We start from the raw sequence: 9,882 nt of genomic DNA, 5'->3' as shown, positions 1-9,882 counted from the left end.
TTGATAACTTATCAGTGCAAAAATGTTCATTTGTGCGAACCTTCTGACTGCAATTTTTCTAACTTATAACCATCGGATCGATCTGAAACATATCGGAAAATGAAAAGCGAAAAAATAGCTCCAAGCAACGGCGTAGCCAAGAGGAGGTTTTGGGGTTTAACAACATACAACCCCCCCCCAGCACACCTAAAAATAAAAATATTGGATTGAAGTTGAAAATTTATTGATGCAGACTGATTTAATTCAATATTACAATAACAATTATCTGATCCGTAGATTGATAACCTGTTGTTGTAAACGTCATGAGGACTTTTGACAAATTGTCGGAATGGGGTCCTGATATGTAACTGATCTATTGGTCTTGATTTCACAGTTGTCTAATAGCATCAATATCAAATTCCTGCCTGAAAACATTCCAATAGAAAATTCCAGGGTTCTGTAATCAATCATTATCCTCAGATTTATTTTCAAATTGAGCTCGTTTTTGTAGAAATGTACTGTAATAAGGGTCTTTATTTAATAGGAAGCGAAGTTAAAATTGATTTAATGTCTATGAAACATAGAACTGCTCACTAAAAATGCATAACTTTCAACATTTGCTAAAAATGTTTTTGCATTTCTCATTGACTCTAAAATTCGTCAATCTAATCCCGACCCGAGGGCCGTGTGTCATATGGCAATCGACTCAGTTCGTAGAGATCGGAAAATGTCAGTGTGTGTGTATGTATGTGTGTATGTGGATAAAATGTGACCTCTGTTAATCAGAGATGGCTGGACCGATTTGCACAAAGTTAGTCTCAAATGAAAGGTACAACCTTCCCATCGGCTGCAATTGAATTTTTTATTGATTAGACTTCCGGTTCCGGAGTTACGAGTTGAAGAGTGCAATCACACAGTAAATTCCCATATAAACTGAAATGAAAAATTTTCAAAATCAAATTTGTATTTTTGATGCCAAATGACTTTAAAATGCATGAAACATTGAGATGTTTGACAAAAATTGACTTCTTTGGACTTTGGTACATTTTTGCCTTTCTCATATAGAACGGTTATGCAATCACTCTAAAAATCGTCTATCATACCGGCCCGGAGGGAGTATGCAGTGAGCGGTTGCTTCTTTAAAATTAAAACTAGTTTAAAATTTCTTAACAAGTTGAAAATTTTCGGCAGGACCTGGACCTCCCGGATCTTTCTCCATGATCCGCTGCTGGTTTCAAGCGATGTTTCAGTATCACATAGTATCTCTAGATCGTGGATGTCGATCCGTTGTATGTATGTGCAAATCGTACTGAACATGTAATATTCATTTCCACCATTGTATTGAACATAACCAGCCATGGAATCGTAGTCTGGACAAATGAGAAAAGCACAATTGCACCACTAGGTGGATTAAAACAGGTTTTTATTTTGGGAATGCGTCGAGTTTAGACGAAAACGTAATATGATTAATAACGAGGATAACACTTTCCGAATGTAGAGAGAAATTTATGAAAAATGACGATTTCCATTCGACTCTAGCAGGTCCTGATCGATTTTGATGAGCATTTGATTTTTGTTGTATGACCAATTATATGTATAGGTCAACAAATTCGCTAAAGACACGAACTCTGTTACTATTTTCTGAAAAATTAATTCTGCATAATTTTAAATCTTCAAAAATTACGGTTTCGGAATTATGCCGTTTGGACAGTATGATCGATTTTCACCAAACTCCCACCAAACCGAATTTCTGGCTACGCCGCTGATTTCAAGTAAGTAGAAACAAAGTCGTTCTACACTCGTTTACAAGAAACTTTTTCGAATGCTGAATATCTATTATAACACATTGAAACCCCGATTTTATCAACCAAATATGAAAAGCTTATTAAACAATTTTTCCTAATAAGTTTGTGAAAACTATAAACTATTTGAAATTTTTTAATAGTTTAATTTTTTATTTAACCGTGATTTTTTAATAAATAGTGAACATCGCTTCACGACGTAGTCTATTTTTCATGGCTTGCGGTGAGCACGATCTCTCGAATTGCTGAACTGAAAATTATGGAATAGAAATTAATTTTTAGTATTCTTTACAGACCCGCTGGTGCCCTAAGACGATTTCGCTAGATTTTCAGAGCACTGTGCACTCAGTGCATTATCGCAAGTGACGGAAGGTTATCGAAAAGTTTCGTGAAAATGAAAATACCAGTAATGATGATGATTTTCCCAAACGGTTCGTTTTGGTGAGGTTTTTATTTGTTCTTTGGCATTAGGATTAGCGATAATAATTCAAATCAAGGATACTACTGGGAAGTCGCTTTTAGAAAAAGTCGATGTCGAAGTAAAATTTGAAACTATGCACGCATGCACTTCAGAGATAGCGTGATATCAGGAGCTGCGATTTCATTAAATGAAATTTTCTTAGTTCTCAGTCGCGTTGGAAATTTGAGTAAAGTATAAACTTCAAATCGATTTAAAAAACTACAAGGGGCAGCCCTATGGGGTTGCACGAGCTGTAGACGTAGGACTATACTACTTAATGTAAAATATTTATTTTCTTGGTACATTTATAGTAATAATAAATCAAATATATTTCTTACGTATGGTTTAATCACAACCAATCAACATCGAGTATTACACATTGAACCAAACCTTCTTGGTTATCAGGTCATTTCATTTGTAGTAGGTGATCGAATCCGATTGAACTTATTTAAGAAGATCTGAAGAAAGAAGACAGAAAACTGTAACCGAACTAATATCTGGAACTAAATCTTCATGGCATAAGATTAGCTTGTAAAAACTTTTCGATTGTGTGTGGTAAAAAACCCGGACCAGTGAAGAAAAATCAAATTTTAGACAATATAATCACATTGCATGTATAGACCAGAATGCTTGGTCTAGTTTTATTTTGCCATTAGTGTAACTTTCCTAAAGTACGCATACAAATATAGCGAATGCAGTGGTCTTAATCATATATCGAAACTATAAATATACAAGAATCGAAAACACAAAGCAAAATGAATCAACGCTGATGATGATGGTTAGAGCGAAAGAGACAACTAATACCACGACTCTATGTTAACCGTGTTTGCAAATGGAGCTCGCATGTACAAACTATTTTGTGTACGAATGATTATACATAAAAGTGTGCTGGAAACGAGCACAACACAAAAGATAGCATAGTGTTTGAACGGCAAGCACAGTCGCATTCACTGGGTAGCGTACCTCCACAGGCAGTGTAACGGACTTCTAACTCAGCTACACTGGCTTTGAAAACACACAACGCAGTGACCTGCTTCGTCTGCCGCTCAACAGGCAACTGAGCTGCACTGGCGAAATCCGTCCGTTTAAATAGTCGATGACGACGTCATTCTAGCAGCGTAGCGCGCTAGGTACACAAATCTGTCGTGCTGGACTAGGGAAGCGCTATATTCTGTGTGTAAATGCGCGATATTTTGACTAGGTTGTTCATGCCATGATATCAAAAATCTTTGGGTTTATCTATTGGAATCTATTCTTAGAAGTATTTCGGGGCGATAAGTGCAAAAAAATTGAAAATTTATCGTGAGATGGCTGAATTATATGCGTTTAAAATTGGACCACTTTTAGTTACATACCATTTTAGTAGAATTTGCAACGTGCACCCCTGTATCGAAAACAAAGACGTAGTCCTACGTCAAAAAATTTCGATTTTTTTGGCTCAGCACAATTTATAACCCCTTTAGGAAAATTCAGTTTTCCCACCACAATTTAGATATTTTATTAACACAGCATTAACAATAATTCGTTGGTATGTCCTCCCCCCCAGCACACCAAAAAAAATTGGATTGAAGTTGAAAATTTATTGATGCTGACTGATTTAATTCAATATTACAAGAACAATTATCTGATCCGTAGATTGATAACCTGTTGTTGTAAACATCATGAGGACTTGGGGTCTTGATATGTAACTGATCTATTGGTCTTGATTTCACAGTTGTCTAATAGCATCAATATCAAATTCCTGCCTGAAAACATTCCAATAGAAAATTCTAGAGTTCTGTAATCAATCATAGTCCTCAGATTTATTTTCAAATTGAGCTCGTTTTTGTAGAAATGTACTGTAATAAGGGTCTTTATTTAATAGGAAGCGAAGTTAAAATTGATTTAATGTCTATGAAACATAGAACTGCTCACCAAAAAAATGCATAACTTTCAACATTTGCTAAAAATGTTGTCGTCTTTCTCATTGACTCTAAAATTCGTCAATCTAATCCCGACCGGGAGGGCCGAGTGTCATATGCCAATCGACTCAGTTCTTCGCGATCGGAAAATGTCTGTGTGTATGTGTGTATGTGGAAAAAATGTGACCTCTGTTAATCAGAGATGGCTGGATCGATTGGCTCAAAGTTGGTCTCAAATGAAAGGTACAACCTTCCCATCGGCTGCAATTGAATTTTTTATTGATTGGACTTCCGGTTCCGGAGTTACGAGTTGAAGAGTGCAATCACACAGCAAATTCCCATATAAACTGAAATGAAAAATTTTCAAAATCAAATTTGTATTTTGGATGCCAAATGACTTTAAAATGCAAGAAACATTGAGATGTTTGACAAAAATTGACTTCTTTGGACTTTGGTACATTTTTGCCTTTCTCATATAGAAAGGTTATGCAATCACTCCAAAAATCGTCTATCATACCGGCCCGGAGGGAGTATGCAGTGAGCGGTTGCTACTTTAAAATTAAAACTAGTTTAAAATTTCTTAACAAGTTGAAAGTTTTCGGCAGGACCTGGACCTCCCGGATCTTTCTCCATGATGCGCCACTGGTTTCAAGCGATGTTTCAGTATCACATAGTATCTGAAGATCGTGGCTGTCGATCCATTGTATGTATGTACATATCGTACTGAACATGTAATATTCATTTCCACCATTGTATTGAACATAACCAGCCATGGAATCGTAGTCTGGACAAATGAGACAAGCACAATTGCACCACTAGGTGGATTAAAATAGGTTTATATTTTGGGAATGCGTCGAGTTGAGACGAAAACGATATGATTAATAACGAGGATAACATTTTCGGAATGTAGAGAGAAATTTATGAAAAATGACGATTTCCATTCGACTCTAGCAGGTTCTGATCGATTTTGATGAGCATTTGATTTTTGTTGTATGACCAATTATGTGTATAGGTCAAATGTTCAAAAACAGTAATTTAAGGTCAAGATAACATCATTTTGAAACCGCCAATTTCGGAGATTTAGTATCTTCGATGAGTTTTACAAACGTTAAACAGCGCATCATTTGATAAAATAATTTTGACGGTATATCGTCCAAGAAGTATTTATGGTGAATTTTATTCATGAACTCTGTTACTATTTTCTGAAAAATTAATTCTGCATAATTTTAAAACTTCGAAAATCACGGTTTCGGAATTATGCCGTTTGGACAGTATGATCGATTTTCACCAAACCGAATTTCTGGTTACGCCGCAGAATTCAAGTAATTAGAAACAAAGTCTTTCTACACTCGTCCAAGAGAAACTTCTTCGAATGCTGAATATCTATTATTACACATTGAAACCCCGATTTTATCAGCCAAATATGAAAATATGTTTGATGGGCTCTAGCAGACGAACAAGACTGAATTCGAGTAAATCCTTTCTTGAGCATGTTTTTCTTATCATGAAGATATGCGAAATATGCGAAAATAAAAAGTTCGTCATGATCAGAAATAGATATCAGACTTCATCGAAGGACGGGAAGAATATTTTAACAGCTTCAGTTTATTATAAAGAAAAAAATTGCCCGATTTAGTCAATGTCCCCATTTTGTCAGCCTAAAATACGCCATGAGACTGATAAAAATGGGTCTTTATGGTATGTATTATTCACTGTGTTTCACATTAATAGGTACATTTCATTTTTGGAGATTTTTTTATTGCATCGAACTACAACAATTTTTAAGTAGTTTATAGACTTCTTCCAAAATTTGACGAACCTATTCCAATACGTATACCAATTAATTGGTATACTTAAGGGTTTATATGTTGCAGATAGAGAAAATTTCAGCTTTTTTCCTACACAATATTACGAAAGCTTATTAAACAATTTTTCCTAATAAGTTTGTGAAAATTATAAACTATTTGAAATTTTAATAGTTTTATTTTTTATTTAACCGTGATTTTTTAATAAATAGTGACCATCGCTTCACAACGTAGTCTATTTTTCATGGCTTGCGGTGAGCACGATCTCTCGAATTGCTGAACTGAAAATTATGGAATAGAAATTAATTTTTAGTATTCTTTACAGACCCACTGGTGCCCTAAGACGATTTCGCTAGATTTTCAGAGCACTGTGCACCCAGTGCATTAACGCAAGTGACGGAAGGTTATCGAAAAGTTTCGTAAAAATGAAAATTCCAGTAATGATGATGATTTTCCCAAACGGTTTGTTTTCGTGAGGTTTTTATTTGTTCTTTGGCATTAGGATTAGCGATAATAATTCAAATCAAGGATACTACTGGGAAGTCACCTTTAGAAAAAGTCGATGTCGAAGTAAAATTTGGAACTTTGCACGCATGCACTTCAGAGATAGCGTGATATCAGGAGCTGCGATTTCATTTCAACGCTTTTTTGTGAAAATTGCGATACTTACCAATGTAAACATAAGGCTTTCTTCATATATGCGACTGAGGGCTTTGAAACGCAACAAATTAAACAAAAATTTTGATTCTACGATATTGCTTTCTTAAACTACAGCAAAAAATACAACGGGATCACTGAATCATGCAATCTAGGATGTAAAAAACACAATAGTTATTAAATAGGAAATAAAACCAAGTCTGGAAATATTCACTGTTGATTTTCTTTGAATGGTATCACTGCTAGTATCACCCTTTTCAAGAAAAAGCGTTGATTTCTTAGTTCTCAGTCGCGTTGGAAATTTGAGTAAAGTATAAACTTCAAATCGATTCAAAAAAAAATTTCGATTTTTTTTGGTTCAGTACAAAATATAACCCCTTTAGGAAAATTCAGTTTTCCAACTATAATATAGATATTTTATTAACAGAGCATTAACAATAATTCGTTGGTATGTCTATTTTATGGGCCATTTTTTCGCTTTCCCATTGATTTGGTTTGAGATTTCTAGCACTGATGTTGTCCTATGCTGATTTGAGCGATTCTCTGAGTCCTGCCACTATCCCATGTAGTATGTGTTATCAAAAACATCGCGAAGCATGAAGTTCTAAATGTTCTCAAACGATATAATATCCGAAGAGTGATAAGAGTTATAAGAAATGTCTCATCACACTGTTAGGTGGATTAAACACGTTTTTGCTTTCATCGGAGTATCACAATTTGCTATGTGATCGCACGCCACAACCCGTAACTCCGGAACCGGAAGTCGGATCGGGATGAAATTTAATAGCCATTTACGAGGATGCAACATATTTCATTTGAGACTAAGTTTGGTTGATTCGGTCTAGTCATCTCCGAGAAACTGATGTGTTATTCCGAATTTGGATACTTCCGCCGGGGCTTCCGGAACCGATAATGGTGGCCAATGTGACCAAAGAGACTTTGAATGGCTGTTAGTGACCTAGTACTACAAATCGAAGCAGTTGTGGTCACATTTTGGAAAAATTTTCACCATTATACATTCATTGCAGAATTTATTAAAATCAACATTTTCTACGTGATCGTACTCATCACCCTGTAATTCCGGAACCGGAAGTCGGATCCATTAGAAATTCAATAGCAGCCTATGGGAACGTTGCACCTTTCATTTCACATATACCATTTTTGGTCACATACACACACAGACGCGCATACACACACATACATACACACACATACATATAAAGTGTGTATAAGTGGACTGCATCATGCCAAGATGGGAGGGTCGTAGCGTAGTATGTTGGGACTTAGCTATCGATGCCTCATGGCGTGGCAGAGAAGTGAAAGGTTTAGCATCCAAGTCAGTCTCACACGGCATGTTAAGGGTGAGCACAAAAGTCAGTCTCACATGGTATGGTAGAGGCTAGCACAAAAGTTAGCCTAGCAAGGAATGAAAAAGGTGAGCACACAAGTCAGCCTCGCATGGTATGTCAGAAGTGGGGCCTAAGAAAAATGTCCCACATGGGATGCCAGGGAGAGTGACAGAGGTATAATAGAGTGGCACGATCGAGAGTGAACCAGGTAATAGTGTGAGCACCCAAGTCAGCCTCACATGGTATGGGTGAGGCGAGCACAAAACTATGCCTAGCAAGGAATGAGTAAGGTGAGCACACAAGTCAGCCTCGCAAGGAACGAAAAAGGTGAGCACCAAAGTCAGCCTCATGTGGAGTGCTTGAGAGTGAATCAAGGTGCGATAGAAAGAGCACCCAAGTAAGCCTCATACAGGACGTATGAACGCGTGAGCGAGAGTGAATGAGTACATTAAGTACAGCCATCCCCCCAGAAGTAATACCGAGAGGTAGTTCCTGGGGGGAACGATGGCGGAGCCCAATTTTCTACGTGATCGTACTCATCACCCTGTAATTCCGGAACCGGTAGTCGGATCCATTACAAATTAAATAGCAGCCTATGGGAATGTTGCTCCTTTCGTCTGGTACTAAGTTTGTGAAAATCGGTTCAGCCATCTCTGAGAAAAGTGAGTGAGATTGTGTTCGCGTACACACACACACAGGCGCACATACATACATACACACACAGACATTTGCCAAACTCGACGAACTGAATCGAATGATATATGTCACTCGGCCCTCCGGGCTTCCGTTAAAAAGTCGGTTTTCAGAGCAATTGCAATACCTTTCTATTGAGAAAGGCAAAAAGGTGCGAAATCGGCAAAGTCCCAAAAAGTCGATTTTAACATAAACATAACATAAAATCTCAACGTTTCATGCATTTTAAAGATGTTTGGCATCAAAAATACGAATTCGATTTCTGAAATTTCATGAGGTCCCCCTTTCGAAAAAAATTTTGAGTTCCGGCTTATATGGAACTTTCATATGTGACCGGACGGTTCAGTCTATATTTCCGAAACCATATAAGCGATCCGTGCGAAATTTTTCAAACATCTGTGGGGATAATATATCTATCATTTGGGACTAAGTTTGTGAAAATCGGCCCAACCATTTCCGAGAAACTGATATGAGTTTGCTAGTTTTGAAAGATGGCCGCTTTTCCCGGGCACTTCCGGAACCGTCTATAGTGGTCAATGTAGTCAACGAAAGTTTGTTTGGCCGTCGGTGACCTAGAACTGCAAATTTAAGTTGTTTGAGAGACATTTTAGCGAAAATTTTACCTTTTTTGCTTTCATCGGAGTATCGGTTTGAATCTCAATTCGCTATATGATCGCACGCCACAACCCGTAACTCCGGAACCGGAAGTCGGTTCGAAATGAAATTTAATAACCATTTACGGGGACGCAACATCTTTCATTTGAGACATTTGGTTGATTCGGTCTAGCCATCTCCGAGAAACCGATGTGACTGTTATTCTGAATTTTGATGCTTCCGCCGGGGCTTCCGGAACCGATAATGGTGGCCAATGTGACCAAAAAGACTTTAAATGGCTGTTAGTGACCTAGTTCTACAAATCGAAGCAGTTGTGGTCACATTTTGGAAAAATTTTCACCATTATACATTCATTGCAGAATTTATTAAAATCGACATTTTCTGCGTGATCGTACTCATCACCCTGTAATTCCGGAACCGGTAGTCGGATCCATTAGAAATTCAATAGTAGCCTATGGGAACGTTGCACCTTTCATTAGGGAATAAGTTTGTGAAAATCGGTTCAGCCATCTCTGAGAAAAGTGAGTGAGCTTGTGTTCGCGTACACACACAGACGCACATACACACACATACATACACACACAGACATTTGCCGAACTCGATGAACTGAATCGAATGGTA

This window comes from Topomyia yanbarensis, chromosome 2 (assembly GCF_030247195.1).
Source record: "Topomyia yanbarensis strain Yona2022 chromosome 2, ASM3024719v1, whole genome shotgun sequence".
NCBI lineage: Eukaryota > Metazoa > Arthropoda > Insecta > Diptera > Culicidae > Topomyia > Topomyia yanbarensis.
Note: the sequence above shows the minus strand (reverse complement) of the source record.